At 52.4% G+C, this 24187-nt stretch overlaps 1 protein-coding gene across 2 annotated transcripts in view; it reads left to right on the top strand.

The window, feature by feature from the left end:
- Window positions 1-24187, top strand: part of LOC111150057 (tetraspanin 18) — a 173767-nt gene that overhangs the window by 104827 nt on the left and 44753 nt on the right. Inside the window, exon 3 of one of the 2 annotated variants that reach the window (XM_022507386.1) lies at window positions 15617-15754. The exons of the other annotated variant lie outside the window; for it this stretch is intronic. The gene's annotated coding sequence lies outside the window, so the exon portion shown is untranslated. The remainder of the gene's footprint in view (window positions 1-15616; window positions 15755-24187) is intronic. 2 annotated transcript variants of the gene reach the window in all.

Raw genomic sequence — 24187 nt, 5'->3', positions numbered from 1 at the left:
ATTTCTTAAAAATCCTATATATAGGATTTCTTAAAAATCCTATATATAGGATTTCTTAAAAATCCTATATATATGTTTATACATGTGTGTGTGTGTGTGTGTGTGTGTGTGTATCTATATCTTATAACATATAGATAGTAAAGTACACACATCCTCGTTGTATAGCTCAGTGGTTTCCTTAATACTGAGTCACCCCCGTCTAGATTATTTGTCCAATCTTCTATGGGTGGACATTGAGTTGTTTCCCCCTTGGAGGTTTATGAATAAGGCTGCAATACACATTCAATCCCACTTTTTTTGTGGGCACACACGGGCCTTTCTCTGCGTAGGTGACAGCGTGGGCATGCTGAATTGTCACGGGGCAGGCAATATGTAGCTTTTACAGATGCTGCCCAATAGAATGGTTGTGCCATTTGATAGTCCTGCCAGCAGGCAAGGAAAGTTCTAGTTGTTCCACCTCCTCCCCACACTTGGTATCATCCATCTGTTTGGTTTGAGTCAACTGGTGGCCCGATAGTGACATTTCAGTGTGGTTTTTATTTGCGTTTCCCTGGTGGGTAATTATGGGGGTAACTTTTCATATGCTTATTGGCTATTTGGGTATCTTCTGCCTAGAAGCTTGTCTTGCCCAATTTTAAACTGGGATGTTTTATTGTTTTCTTATTGATTTGTAGGAGTTCTTTATATATTCTGGATACTAGTCCTTTGTTACACATTTGGATTGCAAATACTTCTCCCAGTCTATGGTTTGCTTTTTCACTCTGTCTCTCTTTTCTTTAAATTTTTTAAAAAGATTTTTATTTATGTATTTGACAGAGAGAGACACAGTGAGAGAAGGAACACCAGCAGGGGGAGTGGGAGAGGGAGAAACAGGCTTCCTGCTGAGCAGGGAGCCCAATGTGGGTCTCAAAACCAGGACCCTGGGATCATGACCTGAGCTGAAGGTAGACACTTAACAACTGAGCCACCCAGGTGCCCCTCTCTCTCTCTCTCTCTCTCTTTCTTTTTAAGATTTATTTTATTTTTTTGAGAGAGAGAGTGAGGAGAAGGAGAGACAGAGGGGGAGGGGAAGCAGACACCCCCTGAGATCACGACCTGAGTGGAAACCAAGAGTCAGATGCTTAACCAACTGAGCCACCCCAGGTGCCCCTATTTCACTCTCTGAATGGTGCCCAAGGATAGTTTAAGAAGGAAGAGAATGAATGTTACTTGAGACCTTTCTTGTCCCCAGCCTGGTGCTCCACACATCTGACTATCTCACCTTCCCTAATGCTCATCACCCCTCAGGGAGCTGGGCATCATCACCTCCACCTCTCCGTGACCTCACCAGCAGAAAGAACTGGCCAAAGATCTCTGGGCTGGCAAAGGGCTGGACTGGATTTCTCAGGTCCCAAAGTCCCCTCTTTCCTCTCTGGGTGTCAGTGAGAGTTGAGGTTCCCACCCTTCCCAACCCTGTCCGAGTCACCACCTACAGCCAAGTAGAGAGGTGAGATTTGGGAAGTCCATGTCTCCTTGCTGTCCCCTATGTGGGGACTTCCTAATTCAGCCACCATGTTTTCCTAATTTGGCCACCACGTTTTGTTTTGAGTGAATTTCTTGGCATCTCCCACTAATTCGCATTCCATTGCAGACTCAAAAGAACTTCCAAAGCATACTGAAAGGCTTGGCACTATCTGGTTATTTGGAATTAGTCTTCATGCTAACACCGTCAATGTATGTAACTCCCTTAGTTGATAAAGGGCTTTCATGATGGTTGTCTTACTGCATATACATTAGTTGAAGCCAGCGAGGTAAGCAGGGCACCAGTTATGAGAGAGATCATGTTCTGTTGAATTTTGCAGAAGACTGACTCTGTACCAGGCAGGCGGACGCAGTCGAATGAGTCGCATGCTTGGGCCATCCGAAGTCTGTTGAGTAAGGTGTGCGTCTCCGGTCAGTGTCTAGGCAGGGGGGCCAGAATAGAGACTCATTCACGATTAGGTGAGTTTTTACGACATGCTGAGTACCATGCTCAGTGGACATTGCGGAGAGCAAAGCAGACACAGTCCCTTCCCTTGGAGAGCTTGCAGAGATGATGAAAATGCAGTGGAGGCAAAGCATAAGAGTGGCCACCTTGCCCTGGGAGACCTGGAGGCTTCACATAGGAGGCAACATGTGAATTGGGTCTTGAAGGATAAATAGGAGTTCATTAGTGGTATATGGCATCTCAGACCAACAGAACTGTATGGACAGAAGCCTGGATCTGTGACTTACCCAAGGTCACCTGGCCAGGAAATGGGTGAGCCCCCGCCTAAACCCAGATCTTTGGCTTCTCAACCCTGTGTTCTTTCTGCCCACTATGCTGTCTCCCCCTTGACCCTCACCCAAGCACATGGTCCACACAGAAGTGAGTGAGTAAACAGAGCCTGTGTGGCATTTCTACCCTGAAGGTGAGCTGTCCCCAGTGCCAACCCCAGGGGCAGTTTGCCAAGGCACCAGTGACTGTTCCGAATGCCTCTCATCTGAAATACTGGCTTGGGACACCTGGGTGGTTTAGTCGGTTAAGCATCTGACTTCAGCTCAGGTCATGACCTCGGGGTCCTGAGTTCGAACCCCACATTGGGCTCCCCACTCAGCAGGGAGTCTGCTTCTTCATCTCCCTCTCCCTCTGCCCCTCCCCCTGCTTATGCTCCCTCTGTCTCTCTCAAATAAATAAATAAAATCCTTAAAAAGAAAATGAAACACAGGCTTGCTAAGAGAAGTAAAGCATCAGCTTGGGGATTCTGTGACTGTCACAGAACTCTTCCTGACCTTCCTGGGCCTCAGTTGTTGCATCTATAAAATGGAAATAATAACACCCACCATCATTATGACATTGGTGGAACCTCTTCTCTGTTTCAGTGCCATGCTGAGTGCTTTGAATCCAATAATACCTCCTTTAAACTACACAGTGGCCCTGTGAGGTGTAGTCCCTTACTGTCTCCATTTTACAGATGAGGAAACTGAGGGTCAGAGGGATGACATGATCTGTCCAGCATTTCCTGTCCAGCAAAGCCAGGAAGTGGCAGAATCCCAATCCCTCTCAGCTCCGTGAGACTCCAGCATTCCAGCTCAAAGCCAATGGGGTACTGTTCACACCTCTGTCCCCGCGCCGCCCAGCATACAGCTCAGGTATCTGACGAGGGCCTGTCTAACAAATGTCGGTGTCCTGGCCAGCGGGGATTTTGGAGAGGTCTGGTGGGTGGGGCCGTCTCCCAAGAGGCTGGAATTTCTGATTTTTCTGGACCCTTGGAGCCTCGTGGTAGAAGCACCTTGTGGAGCAAAACCGCAGGCACAGTCAGGGCTTGGCTCGTCCAAGAAGCCTCAGACACTGAGCAGAAACAGCGGCTCTGGGTGTGTGTGTTCGCGTGGGGGCGCAGCTGGCCAAGAGGAACTGACGTCACATTTATCCTAAACTGTGAACCCAGACAGGCTCCCTGCCTGGCGGGAAAACAGATAGGAAAGTGCCCGCTCGTCAGGGGCGTTTGTCTGTCTCTCCCCTTCCATCCACTCTCATTCGATGAGCTCCCCTGAAAGCAGGGTCTGTGCAACAAAGCAGAGGGGCATCAGCAGGTCCCAGCCCCTCAGAAATGAACCCAGTCCCTTAACAACCTCCATTTATTGAGTGCTTACTGTATGCCAAGCGCAGAGCTCTGAACTCAGCAGGCATGAATATTATTGAATCCTGTATGGTTATTCTCTGAGGCCAGTGGGTGGTAAAGAGAAGGCCTGCACAATGCCAAGTCTAGCAGGAGGCCAGAGGGGCAGCTGGCCTTGGGAGGGGCATGGGGCTCTGGGGCTCCAAGGTGGGGAGAACCCCTGAGGAGACTGGGAAGGGCTGCAGCTGTAGGAGTCGCTTTTAATCAAGGCCATTGAAAAATTAGTTGGATACTGTCATCAAAAATAGGAGGGAGGGCCTTCCCAGCCAAGGCCACAGCAGAAGAAAAGTCCCAGAGGCGGGAGGGTTCATGGCAGGCAACTGGAAGATGGCGGCCAAGGGCACAGATTCTGCAGCTACAGAGACCCAAGCCTGAAGCTGGAATCACACTTCCCAGTTCATGACCTTTAGCAAGTTACCTCACCTCTTCCCCCACTCTTCCTTTCTCTGCTTTTAGTTGAGACAAAACTCAAGTCATATAAAGTTAATGGAAGTGAACACCTCAGTGGTACTTAGTACAATCACGGCAGTACCTAGTACATTCATGGTGGTATTTAGTACATTCACGGCAGTACCTAGTACAGTCACGGTGGTACTTAGTACATTCACGGTGGTACTTAGTACATTCAGTGTTGTACAACCACCCTTTCTCTCAAGTTCCAGAACATTGTCATCACCCCAAAAATAAACACCGTACCCTTCAAGACCCCTCCTCCCAGCCCTTGGCCCCCACTGATTTGCTTTCTGTCTGTAATGTTTTACCTATTCTAGATACTTCATACAGATGGAATCACGCCATATTTGCCCTTTTGTGTCGGGCTTCTTTCACCGAGCATCTTGTTTTGGAAGTTCATCCACGTTATAATAATGTGTATCAATACTAGCCTTCATTCCTTTTTTTTGGCCAAATAATATTCCCCCGCATGGCTAGATCCCATTTACCTGTTTATCCATTCATCTCTCGTTGGACATTTGGGCTTTTGCCACCTTCTGGCTGCTGGAAACATGCGTGACAGGTCCCGTTAGTCCGTGTCTTCATTCTTTTGGGTATATATCGAGGAGTGGGATGGCAGGGTCATACAGTAAGGCCTTGTCGAATTTGTTGAGGATACATCGCCTCTTTGAAACTCTACATCGGGGAATGGGCATGTTAATGATACTACCTGATGCAGGGTGAATGGGAAAGGATTTGAGAGTTAAAGGGCGCACGATGCCCTGGGTAGCGAGGGCTCCAGATACACGAGGGAGAGTCTGTGTTAAGGAGGGCTGATGGCTGTGGGAAGGAAGGCTGAGGGGGCAGGGGAAACCTGCACCAGGAAGGGCGCAGCTCCTCTCCTGAACTTTGGGCTCTTTGAGGTGTTTTTCCCCCAAGAATGGAGCGGACTGAGCAGGTGGCGGGTGCCCTGGGAACCAGATGTTCTTCCTGGCTCCCCTGCCCCCCCGGACCCCTGCCCCCACAGCAGAGCCCCGAGTGACTGCCTATGCGGTGTTCCCCACTTGCTGCTTATCCCCCTCTCCCCTCCTCCTTTCCGAGCCTGCAGTGGGGCTGCTCAGGCTTAGCAAGCCTCAGAGGCTCAGGAACAAATTAAAAGGTAAAAATTCCCATTCCCTGCCTGTTACCGGCCTGGCTGAGCTGCAGAGTCTGAGACATAATGGGACCTGGGGGTGGCAGGCGCGGGATGAGCCCACATCCATGAGACTCATTTGAGAGGGAGAGAGCCCCAGGCTGGGGATGTGGGAAGGGGTTCAGGGGCTCACGTAGCACCAGGGAGGCAGTCACCAATGATTCCCGCTTCTACCTTCTCTCAGTTGCTCCCTCCCCCAGCCACATGGCCCAGGAGTCACACGAGGTAGCAGAGGGGGACCGCAAGCTTGGCCCAGGGGGACCCTAACATTGGGCTTTCCCACCCCTCCTCTCTGCCGTGGTATTCAGGTGCTCTTTGTCTGTGGGAGGCAAGAGCTGGGGCCCAGCGGTCACGCAGAACTGAGTTCCAATCCTAGTACAGCTGCGTGTGAATTGCGAGTGACCTTGGGCAAAGTGTCGTCTGTCAGGTCCTCGGCTTCCTCATCTATAAAATGAGAGATCACAGACCCTCCCGCCTGGGTTGTGGCTGGCGTTGGATGAGATGAGGATAAAAGTGGGTTGCACAGTGTGTCGGAAACCCTCGATGTTGATGGCAGTGGTGGGGGGGGAGGGGGAGCAACGGTCGTGGTCAAAGGGATCGTCTCATGGTCGCTCAGTGTTTCAAATTTGACTTCTGCTGTGCAGTGACTCTCATGACGGCAGGAGCCATATCTGCCTCCTTGAGGCACTGTCCCTTGTCCTTGGGTGGAACCCAAGTGGCCGAGGTTGTGCCACTGAATTACCAAGGGGGCCTCAGAGGAGAGACCTTCATTCAGGTGCCATGCGGAGAGCAGCTCCATCGGGCCTGGCGCACAGTAGGCCATCGGCATCTGTTCGGCAGGTGAGGTCACTGTGCTCACTGCCTGGCTTGCTTGGAGACCTGACCAGGGCAGGGTGTCTCCTGCCTGGCCTGGCCAAAAGGAGCTCCTTCCCTGATACAGGCCCGTAGACTACCTGATCCCTGATAACCCCTGTCCCTAGGGCTGAGAGAGGAAAAGGCCAATGTTCTCAACTCACTTCCTCTAGCAATGAGAAACACAGCCAAAGCCTCCAGCGTTGGGGTCCGTCAAGGCCCGGGATTTCCCCAGAGGCGGCTGTCTCCGAATGAATGATTTATTCCCACTGTTATTTCACAAGGGATATAGGAACACGTTTTGCTGGTGAGAAATGACACATTTCAGGTGGGGGGTGTGGGGGGCGGTTAGGAGCCCTGATGATGCCAGACTGCTTTCCCCATGGCTCCAAGGAATGACCACTGTGCGCCCAGAAAACTCAAGTCGACTCCTGAGCCGTGTCTGTGTGTGGCTGTGGGGGGAGGGGCACGGAACAGTCCCCCTTCTGGGCTGGGGCTGCCAGGGGCCTAGGAGGACCTCACACCATCCCACTGAGGACCAGGATGAAGGTCAGCCACTTCCCAGGGTCCCTGCCGATGGGAGGATGACACAGATGGTCCAGGAAGCTGCGTGGCTGAGGTCTTCCCAGGACGTGATTGGAGCTATAATTATAATGCTAATAATAGCTTCCCCTTATCGAGGCTTGCTCGGCCCCAGACGCCAGGCTGGGCTATCTCCTTGTGTCTTCTCATTTCACTCTGGGAACGAGAAGTGCCATTGTCCCCACTTTACAGATGAAGAAACTGAGGCTCAGACATGTTCACATAGGGCGTCCAGGTCACGTAGTGAATGATGTTTGAAATCAGCGTCGCTATCATTGAGGGAGGCAGGGTGCTAGAGGGTGTGAGTATGTGCCTGGGTGTGAGTGAACAGCCAGATCGTGGTGGGGTGGGAGGGGAGAGGACATGGGACGCCCACAGAAAATGGAAGGAATGTCCCCTTCCCTGTTGCCTTCTTCATGTGCAACCTGAGTGCCTGCCAGCCAGGGAGTGGCCGCCCCTGGGTCGCCCCCGAGGGAAAACAATGGCATCCTGGCTGTGCTCGTCCCTCCCTGCATCTACCTGGAGTGGGCACACTTCCTGTTTTCTGTCCTGCAGCCGCTGCTACCCAGAGCTCACCTGCGGTCTTGCCTTGTGGCTGAGCAGGGAGATTTATGCAAATCCCAGGCGAGAGAACTGGGGGACCCTAAGCTTCCCAGGAAACGTTTCCATTAGCTTCCAGGTAGGGGATTTCAGACCCCCAAGAGCAAAGCTTGAACTTCAGACAAAGGAGGAAAACCCAGGACATGGATGGTTCCCCTGGCCCTGTCCACGTTCACGGGCTTCTGTGGCTTCAATGCTCCCCATTGGGCCAGGCTTCTCTCCCCGCCCCCCCGACCCCATCTCCTCTGTCCTTTCCCCACCAGTGCCAAGCAGAGCCTGTTTGCTGTGCCCCACACCTGTCCTCTAGTTAAGGCTCTTGTGCCGATGCCTCGGCTGTGCCCGGGGTTTGGGGTGCCTTTCCTCCTCTTCTCCCTGACTCTTGGAACAGAACTTACCCACCCAGGTGCGCCCCCCGCCCCCGCCGTCTTCAGCAGCACAGCCGCCCATTCATCTAACATCCAGGTGTGACAGGAAATTGAGGCTTCAGGGAGAGAGCAGGGAGTGGTTTCGAAATTTCCCAGCCCCCGCCCTCTCCCAGCTCTTGGTCAGCTGTGCTCAGCCTCACTGCAGCGACCGCGCCACACTCCCTCTGCCTTGCCCGGTGCCTGACGCAGTGATCTGTACACGAGGCTGAGGGAATGTGCGAATGAATGGATGATCAAGGGCTATCACTTTATTGCCTTGCACTGGAACGTTTCTGCAGCGTCTTCTCCACCTGCTGATCGAGTACTGCTTGCCATGTTCTGCTCTAGGCGTGGAATCTCTGTATTCCCAGGATCTATTATCCTTCTTAATAACAAAATAGCTGACATCGGCCTGGCTCTTTCCGTATGCCAGACACTGACCGAAGTGTGCATGACACCCTCACGGTGATGGTTTCAGTAGGAGCTATGATAGCCCCATGTGATGAGGAAGAACTGAGGCCTCAGAGAAGTTAAGGCATGAGCCCAAAGTCACACAGCTTAGCCAGAGGTAGAGATGGGACTGTGTCAGTGGGGGTCTGACTCCAGAGACCGACGTCCTGCACTGACCAAGTGATGGCAGGAGTGGCCCACACTATTTAATATTCTGGTAACTGAAAGAGTCGATGCACGTCCAGAAGTAGCCACCCCAGCACCCCTGTGCCTCCATGTGCCCCCCATGCGCATGTGCGCACACCTCTCTCTCTGCTCTTTCTCAGATGGACGCCGTCCCTGAGGGAGGCTGTCAGGACGTCCCTGAGGCTCATCTCTCGAGCAGACTGCCCGCTAGCCCTGCGTCTGAGCATCCTCATATAGTCCGTTTGCTTAGCAGAATATTTACTGTGCCCTGAAAGATGGACTTTTTTTTTTAAGATTTTATTTATGTATTTGAGAGAGAGAGAGTGAGAGAGAGCATGAGCAGGGGAGGTAGATAGAGAGAGAGGGAAAAGCAGACTTTTCCTGCTGAGCAGGGAGCCCGATGTGACTTGATCCCAGGATCCTGGGAGCATGACCTGAGCCAAAGGCAGACGCTCAACCAACTGAGCCACCCAGGAGCCCAAGATCAACCGTTCTTAAATGTAGCTGGGTTTAGGGAGGATGTTTGTCAGGGGAAGTAGGAAGAAACCAGGATGGTGTGAACGTGAACAGTGAAGGATAAACGCCAAGTCTGTGGAGACAGGTAGGCTTATGAAATGCTCTGGGACATTCCAGCTTGGTGGACATGGATGCCTTTAAAATCTAGCTAGACATTTCTTCACTCGTCATCAAAAACTTAGTTGCTTGTGCTATGCTAATGCCCTAAGAAATGAAGGAGGAACTTGGGGGCATATGTGATCTTCTGGGGCCTAGAACACCAGAGGGGGAGGTGGACCTGGCTGCACAGGCAATGGGGAGCTACAGAAGGCTGTTGAGTGGGAGAGTGACCTGGTTTTAGCTCCACTCCTAAAGATCAGTCTCCCTTCCCAGTGGAAGATGGAATGGGGTTAGGGGGGAAGGGGGGGAACCAGGTAAAGGCTAGGGCTGTGGGCCAGAGGAGAGGACAAAAGCTTGGATTAGGGAAATGAGACGCCTGGAGGTGGCACGGTGTGGGAAGGGGACAATGTGAGATGTTTCTAGGTAAATAGGACGGAGCTGTTGGTGTAGAGGAGGGAAAGAGAGTGGAATCCACAAATCTGACCTTTTAGGAGACCCAGTGATTGGGAGGATTAGGGGAGGGGCCATTTCTGGGTAAGTGAGAACAATCGTAGCTATTCCTGAAGCCTTCTTCTGCACTGGGTCCTGTGCTAAGTGCTTTATGCCTGGTATCACATTCAGTGCTCAAAAGAAACCCCAACGTAATTACTGTTATCCTCTCCATGTTACACGTGGGGAAACTGAGGCAAAGTTAACGTGACCGGGATCTCACAACCGCTAACTGATGAAGCTAGGATTCAGCCCCAGGCACCTGCCAGCAGAGCCACTCATGTCACCCCTGGCCCAGTGGCAGGGCTGCAGGAGGCTGTCTTTAGTTCTGGAAAGGATGTGCATTTGCAAGCCCCCCAGGGTCGGGGGTGGGGGGTTGCTGAGAGGAGAGGACCAGAACGATTGAGGGTTCCCATTAAAACAGAGGTGAGCACCGTAGCAGCGCCTTGGGAAGGAGCCGGCAGCCTGCGTCAGCTCCCAGTTCTGTGTGGTGGGGACATCAGCCCTGAAGATTCATGGGAGGGCAGGGGGAGGCAGAGGAGGGAGGGAAGGAAAGAAGAAAAAGTGCTGCCCATTATACCTGTCCTTTGGCAAGGCCGGGTAATTAGCAAACCCTCAGCAATAAAATATTTCGTTTCGGTGTAATTGCAAAATAATTATGTGGTATGGGTTGTGTATTAATCGTGTTGATTAATAACACTCAGGTAGTAATTAAACATCTGCCTCATAATTGCATGCGGGCCGAAACTTAACACACACACGCGCGCGCGCGCGCACACACACACGCACGCACGCGCGCGCACACACACACACGCACGCACGCGCACACATGCAAACACGCACATGTGCCTGTGCCACAGGCAAATCTCCCTGGTTCCTGTTGTGCTCATTCACACGTGTGTGTGTGTATGTGTGTGTGTGTGTGTGAGAGAGAGAGAGAGAGAGAGAGAGAGACAGACAGACAGAGAGAGAGACAGAGATTGAGGCCGGGTTAAGAGCCCCTCCCTTCTGCCACCATACAATGAGGTCTTTGTGCCACAGCCTCCCTGGGCCTGGGGCTGTGCCACTCAGCGGCCCCCTCAGGACAGAAGCCAAGGCCCGGTATGGGTATTCTTTGTGGCTGAAACCAGATTCTGTGTCTGACAGTAGCCACAGGGTCTTAGTACTCCTAGCAGCAGGGAGAAAGTTCTAGGTTACGAGCCATCTGGGCTGAGGCCAACATAACACCCAGCACACCCAAAAAGCCTGATTGAATGAGCTGATCCCAGGGGCTGCATGGACCAGAGCAAGATGTCAACCTGGCTACCAGGAGCCCTGGTCCTAGCTTGGCTCCTACCTCTTTTGCTGTGTGTTCTTGGGCAAGTCCCTTGCCCTCTCGGTCCCTTGGGCTCCAGGTCCATAAAACAAAGAAAACTGAGCTCAGAGGCCTCCAAGGGCCTTTCCAGTTCTTCTGTACTCAGATTCTAATTTGGTTTGCACTAATTAGGAATCGGAGACGATTTAAATTCAATACATAGGATCCTTAGTGAGTAAACAATTGGAAATAATTCCTTCCTTTATGACTTCTCAAAGACTCACTCATGAGCAATGAGAACCCAAGCTAAAATCAATAGCTTTTATTTTTCAGAGAGAGATATTGCAGATTCCGCGAGCTGCTGGGCATTGCAATTCATTCTTGTATTTTAAAATTTTATGTTTATGTTTATGGACTGCCATTAGGTAATATGGTTTCATCCTGAAGGTTGATTTTTTTCATTAACTTAACTCATTTTACTTATTAGTTCACATTTATAGCTCGGGTTTAATAAGCACACAGTGCAAAAGTCATAAAGCAGCCCTCTTCCTTAGCAATATTTTAAAATCAAGACTCTTCTCTGAGTCAGCCCAGGTTTATTTGCTCATAACTTGCTTCTGCTGATTTGAGGCCCAGCACCCCTGGCTGTGGCCTGTCACTTGACTCTGAGCTCTGGTGTCCTCACAGGAGAATGGCACCACTAATTAATAAAAGCCATCGATGCTTAAATTTTAGAAAGCAAGCAGCCAACCATCACTTACCGTACTCCAAGTGCTTCTCGTGTTATCTGTTTGAGTCCTCCATCGCTCTGAACTGGCTTTATGTTTTTCACTTTATAGAGAAGGAACCAGAGAGGGTTCCTTCTCTATAAGGAACCTCAGAGAGGTTAAATGACCTGCCTGGGCCCCTTGAACTTCTATCTGTTCACCATCGTTTCCAACTGCCTAGGTTCCTTCCTGCTTTTCATCTACCTGAGCATACCTCTGCTCTATGACCTTCGGTGGCTCCCCATTACCCTTTAGCAAAGGTCATCTTCCTGGGCCTGGCATTCAAAGACCTTACCCAGACAACCCCTGCCTTCCCTTCCTGCCTCATCTCCCACTCCGCCCCAACAGGCAGCCTTGGCTCATGGTCCTGAATACTCAGCCCACATTTGGATACCCCCATGCCTTTGCTCACCCTGACCCCTTTGCCCACAGCACCCTCCTCTCATCTCCATGTATTTAAATCGGCCCCCTCTTCCAGGAAGCCTTCCCCACGGCCCACATTGGGAAGGACCCCTCCTTCCTCTGAACCGTATGATGTGAGCTATGTGATGAACCCTGCTCATCTCTGTCATCCTGGAGTCCCAGGTACATAGCAGGTACTCAATGAGTGCTTGTGTTGCTAGTGGTCGCCAGGAAACAGACCTCCTTGTGTCTTCTCTGTGGCCTCCAGGACCAGCCAGTGCAAACTCAAGGGAAAGACCCTGCCCAGGTTCTATCACCCATCAATAGCTCTGCCTCCCTCCTTTCCTGCAAGCTTCCTTCCATCTTCCCAGATTTGTCACTTTCCTTCTAGGTCAACCATTTTCCTCTTATCGCCCATCACAATGTCCCTGTCCTAAGCCCCCTGTACTCAGCTGATTGCTGCGTGAATGGTCTTCTGGTTTCTGGCAAATGAAACCCAGATACTCTGTTAATGGCGAATCCTGGCAGAGGAAGCTAGACCCCGGGGAGCCGTGGACCACTCTGTATCTGGGCTTAAGATCCTCAGTTTGGCACATGGGGAAACTGAGACCCAGGAGAGGGGAACAGGGGACATACATAAAGGTGTTGGCTGGATTCTCAGTCAACGCTCCCTGGGGACTCTCTCTGACTCCCTGGGCTGTCTTGGCCACGGGAATTAAAATCACAACCGCATCAGCAGACTCCGCACTTTACAGTTTGCATGTGCTTTCCCTGAGGTAGTTGGTCATCTCCACAGCTCAGTGGGCTTTCACTGGGGCTCAGAGAGGCAGGTTGCGTGTCCTGATGACACGGCCTATGGCTGGGGTCGGGGTCGGGGCTGCAAGACAGGGCTGGCTGGCCGGCCTCCCAGCTGATGCCATCACCTGCCGGCTTCTCTACCTGCCGGCGGCGGCCCTGTGTGCCTGTCTGGCTCTGTCTGCACATCCTGTTCCCCAGGCTGGGACGAGAGACTAAGCCGAAGGAGATGTGGGCCAAGGGCAGGAGGTGCCCCTCTCCCTGGCAGCAGGGGGATCGGCCTCTGGTCACGTGGAAGCCAGGGAAGGTGGCTCAGGCCAGGCCAGGTCACATCCTGGAGAACAGGGCTTCCTGGGCTGCTGTGGGATAGCCTAGGCCTTCTGGCTGCCTGGGCCCAATGGCCCCTGGCCATGTACTGCCCAGCTGGCATCGCTAGGCCTAGACCCCGGGCTGGAGCTGCGCTTGACGGTGGCTCACACACTTTGACATTGTACACACGTTCACACACTGAGCTTCCTCCCCAGGCCACAGTGGGGCCCACCCTCCAGTGCCACTATGAGCTTATCTGTGGGTGTTTACGACACACAGGATCCTATATTTCTCTAGTTCACATTCTATTTTAAACCAGCTAGATTGGGGGGGGGTGTGTCCCACAGTGATCAAGAGCTTCTGCTCCTAAATCAGCTGTGGGTCAAATCTAATCTGTGCTATTTAACAGTCATGTGTCTGCCAACTTACTTAACCGCTTTAAGCCTCCACTTCTCATGAATAAAATGGGAATGATAGCACAGTGAGGACTAAATGAGGAACTGCACATAAAGCACTGACCCCAGGACCTTTGCATCTCGTCTCCCACTCTGCCCTGACAGGCAGCCCTGGCTCAAGCCTCCCCACTTGGGTATCTCCATGCCCTTGCTTACCCTGCCCCACTGCCCACAGCACCCTGCTGTCATCTCCACACACACACCATCTGCCCCCTCCTCCAGGAAGCCTCAGTGTGTCTGCTGGGGTCTTCAGGGACATTGTCATCAGGAAGTTGGGGGGGGGGCTTAGATTGGTATCTCCACCTGTGAGTTACTAGAACTGGGCTTTAGACCTGACCACAAGAGATTGTAGGGACTGCCTGTGGGCCCAACACCCCCTTTCACAGATGGAAAAACCAAGGCGCCACAAACAAGAGTATGTACCTGAGTGCTCCCAGCAAGTTTGAGTGGCATTGGGACTGGAACCCATGACTCTTGTCTGCAAATCCTGGGGTGGGAGCTGGAAGGTCCTCTGCGGCTGCCTCCTCCTGGGAGTGACCCCCTGCCAGGGGTCTGTTAATTGAGTGGGTGGTCTGCTTCTTTCAGCATGTTTGATGGAGCATGGGTTGGGGTGGGAATGAAAGGTGGAAGCTGGGGGTCCCCCAGATGAGCCTCTTCATCAAATGTGTGCGGGGAAGAGGCCCAGAGAGACTGAGACACAGCCATGATCCCGATGGGGGCCGAAGCCAGGACCACAGGCACCGTGGGGGGAGCCCCAAGGAAGGCACCGCTGCATAGCACACTGCTCAAGCAGTCTCTGTCGTCCCCTCTTCCCTGCAGCCATTTATTTATTTCTCTATCTTACCCTTCTGGAAAAAGCCGAGAATGCCACCCCTCCTGGGAAATTCACTCCCACACCCCTCAACCCTCCCCAGTGGGTGACATTAGCACTCACCGGCTCGCAGAGTGTGCTAATGACATTTGCATTTTTCTGGCTGTTGAAATGTGGGCTAGGGTGTGGGGATCCCATGGGCAGGTGGGACCTTTGCAGCCTGCAGGGAGGGGCTGGTAGGCTGGGCTGGGGACCCATGCTGGTCCAGGAGAGGCAGAGAAGGGGGACCAAGGTTGGGGGTGGGGGAGAGGGAATGAATGGCTGGTAGAATGGAGAGATTTTTGCCTAAAGACTTGCCAAAGACACAGAGCAGCTCCCGGTCCAGTGCTCCACCTCCCCCTGCAGGCTCTCACAGTATCCTCCTCTGCGTCACATCTCCAACATCGATTGAGCGAAGGCTCTGCTGTGGGCTTCACAGACTTAAGAAAGTTATTTTTGACTGCCTGCCATCCTTGAAGAGAGATGCTATTATTATCCCTGCTTTATAGACGAGGAGATTGATGCTCTGAGAGGACCCCTGACTTACCTGGGTCCACTTCTGGAAAAAAGTGGCCCCAACATGTGGCGATGATCTACCTGCCTCCAAAGACCATGCTTCTGGCCACTGCAGGCACCACCTCTTGCTCCTTGTCTGGGTTTGGATACACCCGGGAAACAATTCTTGGCTCTCATCCGTGACCACCACCCACCTGATAGCTTGCGGCAGACGCTGTCTTGTGCCCAGGGTATTCCAGGGGGGGACCCCTGTTTCTGGATGTCAGTTTCCTCATTGGAAAAATGAAGCCATTGGTCTGGCCGGCTGGAGCATCCCAAGAATGCATTTTCCCATGAGGAAGGATCTTTCCTCCAATGCACTCAAACTCTGTGGAGTTTCCACCCACTTGCTTCAACATATACATTTATGTTTTCTATCAAAGCAAACCGTGAAACATTTGTCGAGCTTCCCCGCTCTGCAAAGGGCACTGTGCTAGACACGGTGGGTGTGATGCTTATGTATTTTTATTCAGGGCATACACACACAGGCATATGCATATCTTTGTGTTTTAGACGGGTTTCCAGGCAAGTTCAGCTGGGACCTCTATCCTGATGCATGGCCCCAGGTTCCTGCCATCTTTGCCCCACCATGTGGCCCCCTTGGGGCCCAGAGAGCATCTCAAACAGAAAGGAGCCCCCCGGGGCAACATGAGCCAATGAGGTCTGCCCCCAACCCAGCAGTTAATGGCTGATCTGCTTCTCTGCGACAGGTGGGCATCTCCTAGATGGCCCAAGCTGGCAGTGGCCAGGCCATCTGACACCGTCATCACAGTGACTTGAAACCTTTGACTAGGGCACCTAGAAACAGGTTTGATCCTTTTCCAGACCTCTCAACACCGGCCACCCAGGTAAGGGAGTTCAGGCTTGTTCAGCATGGGGTTCTGTGGCTGTGTCTGTTGTCAGTGTTGCTAAGAGAAACATCAGCAGGGCACCCTGGTGTCCTTTATCACGGTGGCCTCTTTCATACCCGTCATTAGCAGGAGAGTCCAGGGGTTTAGGCTCTAAAGTCTAGCAGACCTGGGTTCAAGTCCTGAAACCATCAATTACTAGCTGTGTGACCTTGGGCAGGTTCCTCAGCCTTTCTGTGTCTCAGCTTCCTTGTCTGTCAAACAAGGAAGCAACAGCACCCACCTTTGGTGAAGATAAAATAAGGTTATAGGCGAAAAAAGGCTTAGAATAGGACAGACACATAGTAAGCTCGAAATGCAAGAAATGTTAACTGTTACTAATCGTAGTTCATTCCTTCTCGTGTTGATGGTCTGTCTCCTGCCCTAGAAGGTGAAGTCCATGAGGGCAAGGGCTCATCTACCTAATTCTTAGTTGAATCCCCAGATCCCAGCACGATAAACTGGCTTTGATCCGTTGAGTGAATGACAGTGTGAAAATGCCTTGCCTGTTTTATACAGAACTTTCAGGACAGTCCTTGAAGGTCCTTGCATAAGTCTGGACATGGGTTTGATTGTGTGTGACAAAACCCCCAAATAATAGTCCTTTCAATAAGGGAGATGTTGATTTTTCTCTAAGTAAAATTCTGAGCTAGGAGGATTTTTCCTCACAGAAACGTTAGAGTCCCAGCTTTCTGTACCTTGGGGCTTCACCATCGCTGGTCTACATGATCCACGATGGCCCATGACAGCCTCGCCATTCTACTCGGCAAGGAGGAAACCAGAAGAGGAGAGGACGCTACTTCCTTTAAGAGGATGCATACGTCACTTGCATCCATGCCCCATTGGCCAGAACACAGTCACATGGCCCACTTAGCTGCATGGGATGCTGGGAATTATAGTCTTCATTTTGGGTGGCTGTCTGCTCAATTGTGACTCTATTTTGAAAGAAGAAGGGGAAAATGGACACTGAGGGACCCTCCGCCTTGATCCACCCCTTTGTTTACCCTTCCTCCCTGCTTCCTCCCTCTGGCAACCAGTGATCATTTTACCATCCCCATACTTTTGCCTTTTCCAGAACGTCATATAATTGGAATCATAAAGTAGGTAGTCTTTTCAGACTGGCTTCTTTCACTTAGCAATGTGCCTTTAAATTTCCTCCATGTCTGGGGTACCTGGGTGGCTCAGTTGGTTAAGCGTCTGCCTTCGGCTCAGGTCATGGTCCCAGGGTCCTGGGATCAAGCCCTGATTCAGGGGGGAGGTCCCTGCTCAGCAGGGAGTCTGCTTCCCTCTCCCTCTGCTTCTCCCCTCTGCTCCTGCTTTCTCTCTTAAATAAACAAAGTCATTAATTAAAAAATTATTTAGAAAATTAAAATTAAAAAAATATATCTTCCATGTCTTTTGATGGCTTGATGGCTCATTTCTTTTTATTTTAACATTCCATTGGCTGTACCACTTCTTACTGACCCATTCACTTCTTGAAGGATATCTTGGTGGCTCCCAATTTTAGGTGATTGGGACTAAAGGTGTTCTACAGTCTCCTGGGGGTTTTTGTGTGGATATGAGTGTGAGCCCATTGGGGCAGCACCTTGGAGCAAGTTAAGAATATATTTGGCTTTTTAAGACACTGCCAAATTGCCTTCCAAAATGGCTGCACCGTTTTGCGTTCCCACAACAGTGAATTAGAGTTCCTGTCGCTCCACATTCCCATCAGCAGTCGCTGCTGTCAGTTTTGTGCATCTGGGTCCTTTTGTCAAATGTGTTGTGGCATGACCCCGTTTTAGAGTTGGGGATTATAAAATTTGGAGGGACAGCTTGCCCAAAGTGGTAAGGCAGATAAAAGATTCTGGAACTTTCCCCAGCCTGTTTGACATTTGAGTCCAATACTCTCCTGCCACCCACTGCCCTCCCCCCACCCCCCAGCTTCTGCCTGTGGCCGTCTCCCTGGGACTATGGACCAAAGCCCTGGGGTGATTCTTCCTGCCCCATGGTCAGGAGTGGCTGCTTTCCAGAGCTCTTATTCATTGTTTAGTGTCAGTGATCCCTACCCAAGCCCAAGGTCAATGAGGGAGAGCAATGACGGCTGGGGACAAAGTGAGTGGACTTGAGCCAAAGTTAGATGAGCCAAAATATAACCCTCAGAGGGGGCCAGGCGGCCAGGAAGGCTGGGATGCAGGCGAGTCCTGCCAGACTACTGGCCTCTGGCCAGTCCTTGAGTCTGAGGACCCCCAGGCTCAACTGCGGAAGGCTGGAGCTGCCACCCAGATCATCAAGAACCACGGAAGGACCAAAAATGCAGGGGAGAAATGCCAGACTGAGGTCAGATGCCACCTTAGTTGGGAACCAATCCTCAACTTCAACCTGATGAAGCAAGACAAGCAAATTATTTGCTTTTTATTGGTTTCCAATATATTGATAATTTGGTGTTCAAGGCAGACTTGAATCCAAGGCTGAAATGGTGCCCCTGTCTGTGTCCTCTGCTTCCCTCCTGGGGGTTTTCCATCCTGGGGAATGCACACCCCACGGGTGTGGTGGGGCAGTGACCAACAGCTCCAGATGCACAGGCCGCTCATTTCCAAACCTGTGAAAGGAGAGCTTCTTTTTCCCAGGAGCTCCAAAAAAAAAGTTCCAGAGTTGAAGCTTATTGGCTGGTCTCCAGTCACGTGACCATTTCTGACCAATTAGTGAAACGAAGAGGAGAGAATGCCCTGATTGGCCGGACTGGGTCAGGAATGGGCAGTGGTAGGGCAGTGTGTGCTGTTGGGGGTGAGGGGCAAAGAATTGGACTGACATTGGCAGAGGACAGGAACCCCAAAGGGAAAACCCGGGTGCTATTTCCTGACGGAAGAAGAAACGCTAGGCAGAGAAAACAACAGATGACCCTGTTGGTGTCATGACAGGCGGCGGGAGACGTGGAGCGAACGGGTCCTTCCTGTAGCTCGAAGCACCAGGGTGGCCTTTCTGTGACAGGTGTACTTCGGGCTCTGTGGATCTGGTATCTGAAAGCCCGATCTGTGTGCGCACACTCACATTCACGCGCTCACACGTACTCACGCACTCACACACACCGTGTATCTGCAGGTGACCCTTCACCTTCAGGAAGGACTGTCCCCGAAAGTCCTTCCCACACGGAGTCCCTGTACTCCCTAGCAGACCCCCGCATTTCAACAACCTCACATTTGGCTTCCTTGGGTTCCCCTCCACTTGCTGGGAAGACATTTTCCTTTCTCCCCCCACTTCCTTGTGGCTGGGGCAAGTTTCTTAAGCTGCTCTTAGCGGGTATTTGCCCAAAATGGGTTCCCAGAAGACCCCAGCCTCGGAAGGCTTCCTTCCCAAACAAGCAACCGCAGCCCTCCCCTCAGCGGCGGCCACTCCAATGTGACTGGGGGCGTAGGGGTTGGGGGGGGGGCGGGAGAAGGAGGCAGCCTCTGACCCAGCAGGAGCCCCATCTCTGGGAAGCCCAGGGGCCTCTGTGGGGTTCCAGGGTACAGGAGAGCAGGCGGTCCTCTCGGCAACAGCTGACATCCACCGTTGCTGCTCTGTTATGCATTTAGGGTGTGGTGTATGATTTCATTAGAAAAAAGAGTGTTCTGCAGGAAAAAGATCTAAAACCACAGCATACGATGCTGCCTTCCAGGCAGCCGTGGCCAAGTGCTTTTTATGTGCCCTCCTTTGCTTGATTTCGGTCAACCACAAACCTCCTTGCCCTTCCCAGTCTCTCTCTCTCTCACTCTCTCTCAGTGTCTCTTGCCTGTGGATTCTGCAGCTCTGACTCACCACACAGACCAGCTTAGCGTTCAGCAACCCCCGGCCTTATATGGTGTGCTCAGTGCTGCTGGGTCAACGAATGTTCATTCATTTCTTTGGAGGGGGCTGGTGCGTTCCTACCACATCCCCAACGCGATTTTAGGTGCCGGGGATCCAGAGTGAACCAAGTGGGAAGGTCCCTGCTCTGTCCTCTGGTAGAACCCCTGAGGGCAGGACCCTTCCTCTGGGTGTCTTGTCCCCCCATCCCTTGTCCAGCACCTCATTCAGTGCTGAACCGCAGTTGAACTTGGTGAATGTCTGTGGGTTGCTTATTTTCCACACTATTTTTCAAAGTTCCCACTTATGACAGATGCTGCAGAAATATTGGAACGGCTTGGTTCTCACTCTCCACGACTCCAGAGTGTAAGAGGCAGCTGGCGATAGGTCCTGGAGAAGGAGGGGAGGCCATGGTTAGAGACCCAGTCTTGGAGTGCTCTCGAGTAAATGGAAAGAATTGGCCAGCCTTCACTCCCGCCATACCTCGCGCATCGAAAACACCTCAGAGGTCAGCCTCCTAAGGGGCTCCCGGCCTGTGAGGGAAACAGACATGAAAGCAAATCCCTGACATATAAGGTAGAGAGTAAGAGGGTTCGGAGTGGAATGATAAAGGAAGGCTTGCTGGTTCCAGGGCCAGATCAAGAGGTCACTTCTGGGCGGTGACGGTGATGGGAAGTCAGAGAATGTGGTGCATTCCAGCTGGGCTTTGAAAACAGGGATGGGATACGGGACCTGCAAGGATGTTGGAAAGGGCAACCCAGGAGAAGGAAACGGTGAGAGTAAAAGCCTGGAGGTGGGACCCTGGGGCTTGGAAGACGGTACCAGGCAGGAAATGAGATGAAGGCAGACCGCTTCCTCCCTGCTGGCCTCCAGGCTTGGCTGTGCAGGCCTGTGGCCATCCTCAAGTCTGCCTTAAACCACAGCCTTGTTTTAGAGTCAAGTGGCTCTTCCATTTTCCTTCTTTTCCCCTAAGCCTCAGGAAGGGAATTGTGGAGGGCCCTTCAAAAGAGGGGGTGCTGCACAGGGACCGAGAGGAATGAATTCCTCCATCTCCAAGGTCCTTTGCAGAATGGAGAAAAGATGTTCACCTGCGGCTTCATAAGTTGCGACAGGGCCAGGGCTGGAAGTCAGAAGACTTGGTCTCCTGTCCCAGCCCTGCTACTGATGTCCCCAGCCTCCCTGTCCTATACTTTGTCGGTTGTAAAATAAGGGGGAGGCCTCTCCCAGCTTTAGGGTTTTCCTCCAAGTCACACCTGGGTACAGATCCTAGCTCTGCTAGTAGTATGGCCTTGAGCCTCTGAGCCTCAGTGTTCTCATCTGTAAATTGGGGGTAATGATGCTATCCATCTCACCGGCCTGATATGGAGATTTCATGAGATGACTAAGTGACAGAAGGTGCTTATCAGTGTGCCTGCCAGAGGGTCAGTACTTAGTGATAGCACTCATGCTCTTTGTGTTCTTATTATTTATATTTTCAGTTTTATGCCTCTGTGGGAGGAATCCTCAGTAGAGTCTTAGGTGTTCAGGTGCCTAGAGGGCAGCTTAAATCCATGTCCCCCAAAATATGGTGGTCGGGCCGGGTCCTACCCCTCCCATCTCCAGATGAGGGTAGAGCTGCCTTCCTCAAAGTCACGTTCATTCACTCAATCATCAAATGTTAACTGAACACCGGCTGTGAGCCTGGGCCTCTGAAAGTTGAACAGGACAGCCACACTCCCTGCTCTCAGGGGCCCAGTCTACACTTGGGGCACTCTGCTCTCCCGCTGGCCCCACAGACACCATCAGCTGCAGGACCTCATGCCCAGCATGGGTGTGCTCTGGTCTGCAGGCTGGAGCCCTGGGGGAACCCCACCCCCACCTCCCAGGCTTCTGGAGCTTTCACAACCCCTCCCTTTCCGTCTCGGGGCTAAGGCCTGGGTGAAAAGCAGAAGAACGTAACACAGCTGACCCGGCACCGCACCCGGGCCAGACCGTCTGCTTGGATTGCCAGGCTCTGCTTCAGCATTCTGCAAACTAAGTACTTTGGAGAAGAAGAAGAAGGACTTGCTGCTGGGCATGGGTCGCACGGCTGTGTTTCATTCGCAGCCCCATTAATGCCTGTTTGGATCCCGAATTGCAAGAGGTTTTGGAAATTTCCGGGGAACATGATGCCTGCAAGTTGGAAGGCGCCGGCGGGGGGCCCGATTGGCCCTGTGCTCACCTGGTCCTCTCCTGGTAGCCGTGGGCTGTGGGCCCTATGCTCACCTGGTCCTCTCCTGGTGGCTGGTGGCTGTCTGGCCGCCCACATCCAGGACAGAGTCAGGCACGCGGGGCCTTCAGCCAGCAGCCGGTGAACAGAGGGACAGATGGACAGAAGACAGGGGACTGCCTGTAATACATGCTTGCCTAGTCTCGGTCCAAGTTTCCAAGGTGGCTGGAGACATCAGGCTCTGGCTTCGTTTGCCTGTGACAGTTTGATTTTGGCTCCTGGGCAACATCATGGTTTTCAGGCCATGGAGCAAACTCAGAACGAGTGGTTTGTGAACTTGTCAGTTTCTTAGCGACGGCGGCGGTGGCAGGGGGCGGCACAGTGCGTGGTCCTGATCTAAGGTGGGAGCTCGCCTGCCGCCACTCACAGCCAAGTTCAGAGCCCAATTCCAAGGCTGGGTGAACTTGGCCGTGGTACTTAGTCTCTCTCAAATTCTATTTTCTCATCTGGAAAATGATAGCGCTAATAGCATCCAACACATAGGGCTATGATGAGCTTAGATTAAATAATGGGTGTACAAACACAGAGCAGAGCTCTGGGCACGTGGTGATCACACCAGAAGATTGATGATGGTGTATTTAAAGACCCCTGCCACTATTTGTTGCCTAAACTTCTCTCTCCCAAACAGATTCTTGCAGATGGCTTTGCGTTTTTAAAACAAAAGTTATTTTTTTTAAAAGTCAGTGTTACAGAAGTAATACACAGTCCTTAACAATTCAAATGATCCAGAAGGGTTTAAATTAAAAAGCCAATCTCAAATCCCTCCTCCCCCCCGCCAGCAGGCTCCTTCCCTTTCCTAGCTGCATTTTTCTTTTTAATGTACAGCTTCCAAGTATGGAACTTTCCTCCCTTTTTTTCTCCCCAACAGCAGGGGATGGGTGTGCCTTCAGGTAGGGGTGGTGGCCAGGTGGCTGTTGTGTTGAATTTCTGTCAGGGCTTCAGTGGTCCCATTGGAGCAGGGGGTAGGGAGGGGTGGGGGAAGGGCAGAGACTGGGGGGGGGGGGGGGGGTGTACAGCCCACGTCCTTGGGGCAGCCGGGCCTCCCTGCTACAGTTTGCTGTGAGTCTGGATGCTCCCTAGTGTCCAGGAGTCCTGGCAGGGGGCCTGGGGTATGCCACATCGAGGCCAGGCTTGGAGGGACACATTCACAGACACCATGTCCGGCCGCGTGCTGGGCTGCCTCTTCTGTCAGGGAGCCCCAGGCTCAGTCCCGCCCTGCCTCCCATGCTCCTGGCAGGACACCTGCTCATTCCTGTCCACCTGCTGAGAGACTGCCCATCCAGGTCTGCGCCCTCAGGTGCCCCACAGCTTCCCTTGTTAGGCAGAGCCCCAGGCCTCGCCTGGGCCCCCATAGCATCAGGGCTAAGCGCACACCAACACCCAAGTGTGAGCTACACTGCCTGCTTTTACTTCCTCAGATCCCACCATCCGCCGTGGAGCCCGCTCTGCCCATTTGAAGGACATCTCCTCCCAGGCATGTTGGGGAGGGGGGATTCTTGCCTGCAATGATCCTGTAGGAGTCTCGGTGGTGTCCGTGTGGCCCAGAACGCTAATGGGAGGCTCCTTTGCCAAGCATTGGGGTGCAGTGAGGGCAAGTGCTCAGTGGCCATTTCTGTGCCACCATGGGCCCAGCTTGGTGTTCTTGCTAACAGCTCTTGGCTGTGAGTTTGGGTGCATAGACGCCCAGCCTCTCCCAGCATCTCGGGGTGGCCCCATGGAGGTCCCGTCACCTCTTTGGAAAGGCTGTTCCCAGGATCAAGGCATTTGAGCCTGTAGCTCTTGGAACGCCCCGCCCCCCCCACCCCCCGGTCTACTTCTTGCTGATATCCAGAGATGTTCAATGACTCTCCCCCTGGGCGTGCTGCCTCTGCGTGCCCCCCGTCAGGCTTATGCCCCTCCCCACCTCTGTGGGCCCTAACCTATGCCCTCCGAGAAGTTTCTGGGGTCCAGAAGGTGGGCTGTCTTCCTAGACATCTTCCAACAACCTCTGTGCCTGATCTTGGAAGTCAGCAGCCCCCAAGACATGGGAGCCAAAGACTTGGCCACCGTCTTGGGAAAAGGGAAAAGGAGATCCTGCAGCAGAGCCAACAGATCAGGAAAACTTGTCTCAGTAAATTCTCCCACCACCCGCACTGGCTGTAACTGATACATCAGTCCCTCTCACTCGTTTGTTTACTGAGCACCCACTAAAAAGCAGATTCATTCTGAGACTGGAGGTGAAAGAAATATCAGACAAGATGGATCGATTTCAAAGAGCTCGGGGTTTAAACAGCAGTCCGCAGATGTGGTCCTGAGACTGCCCGCATCAGCATTGCCTGGGAACTTGTCGGAAATGCAGCTCTGCA

The sequence above is a fragment of the Enhydra lutris genome, unplaced genomic scaffold (assembly GCF_002288905.1).
Source record: "Enhydra lutris kenyoni isolate GAN:26980312 unplaced genomic scaffold, ASM228890v2 scaffoldscaffold22, whole genome shotgun sequence".
NCBI lineage: Eukaryota > Metazoa > Chordata > Mammalia > Carnivora > Mustelidae > Enhydra > Enhydra lutris.
This window is presented reverse-complemented; position numbering and strand designations above follow the sequence as displayed.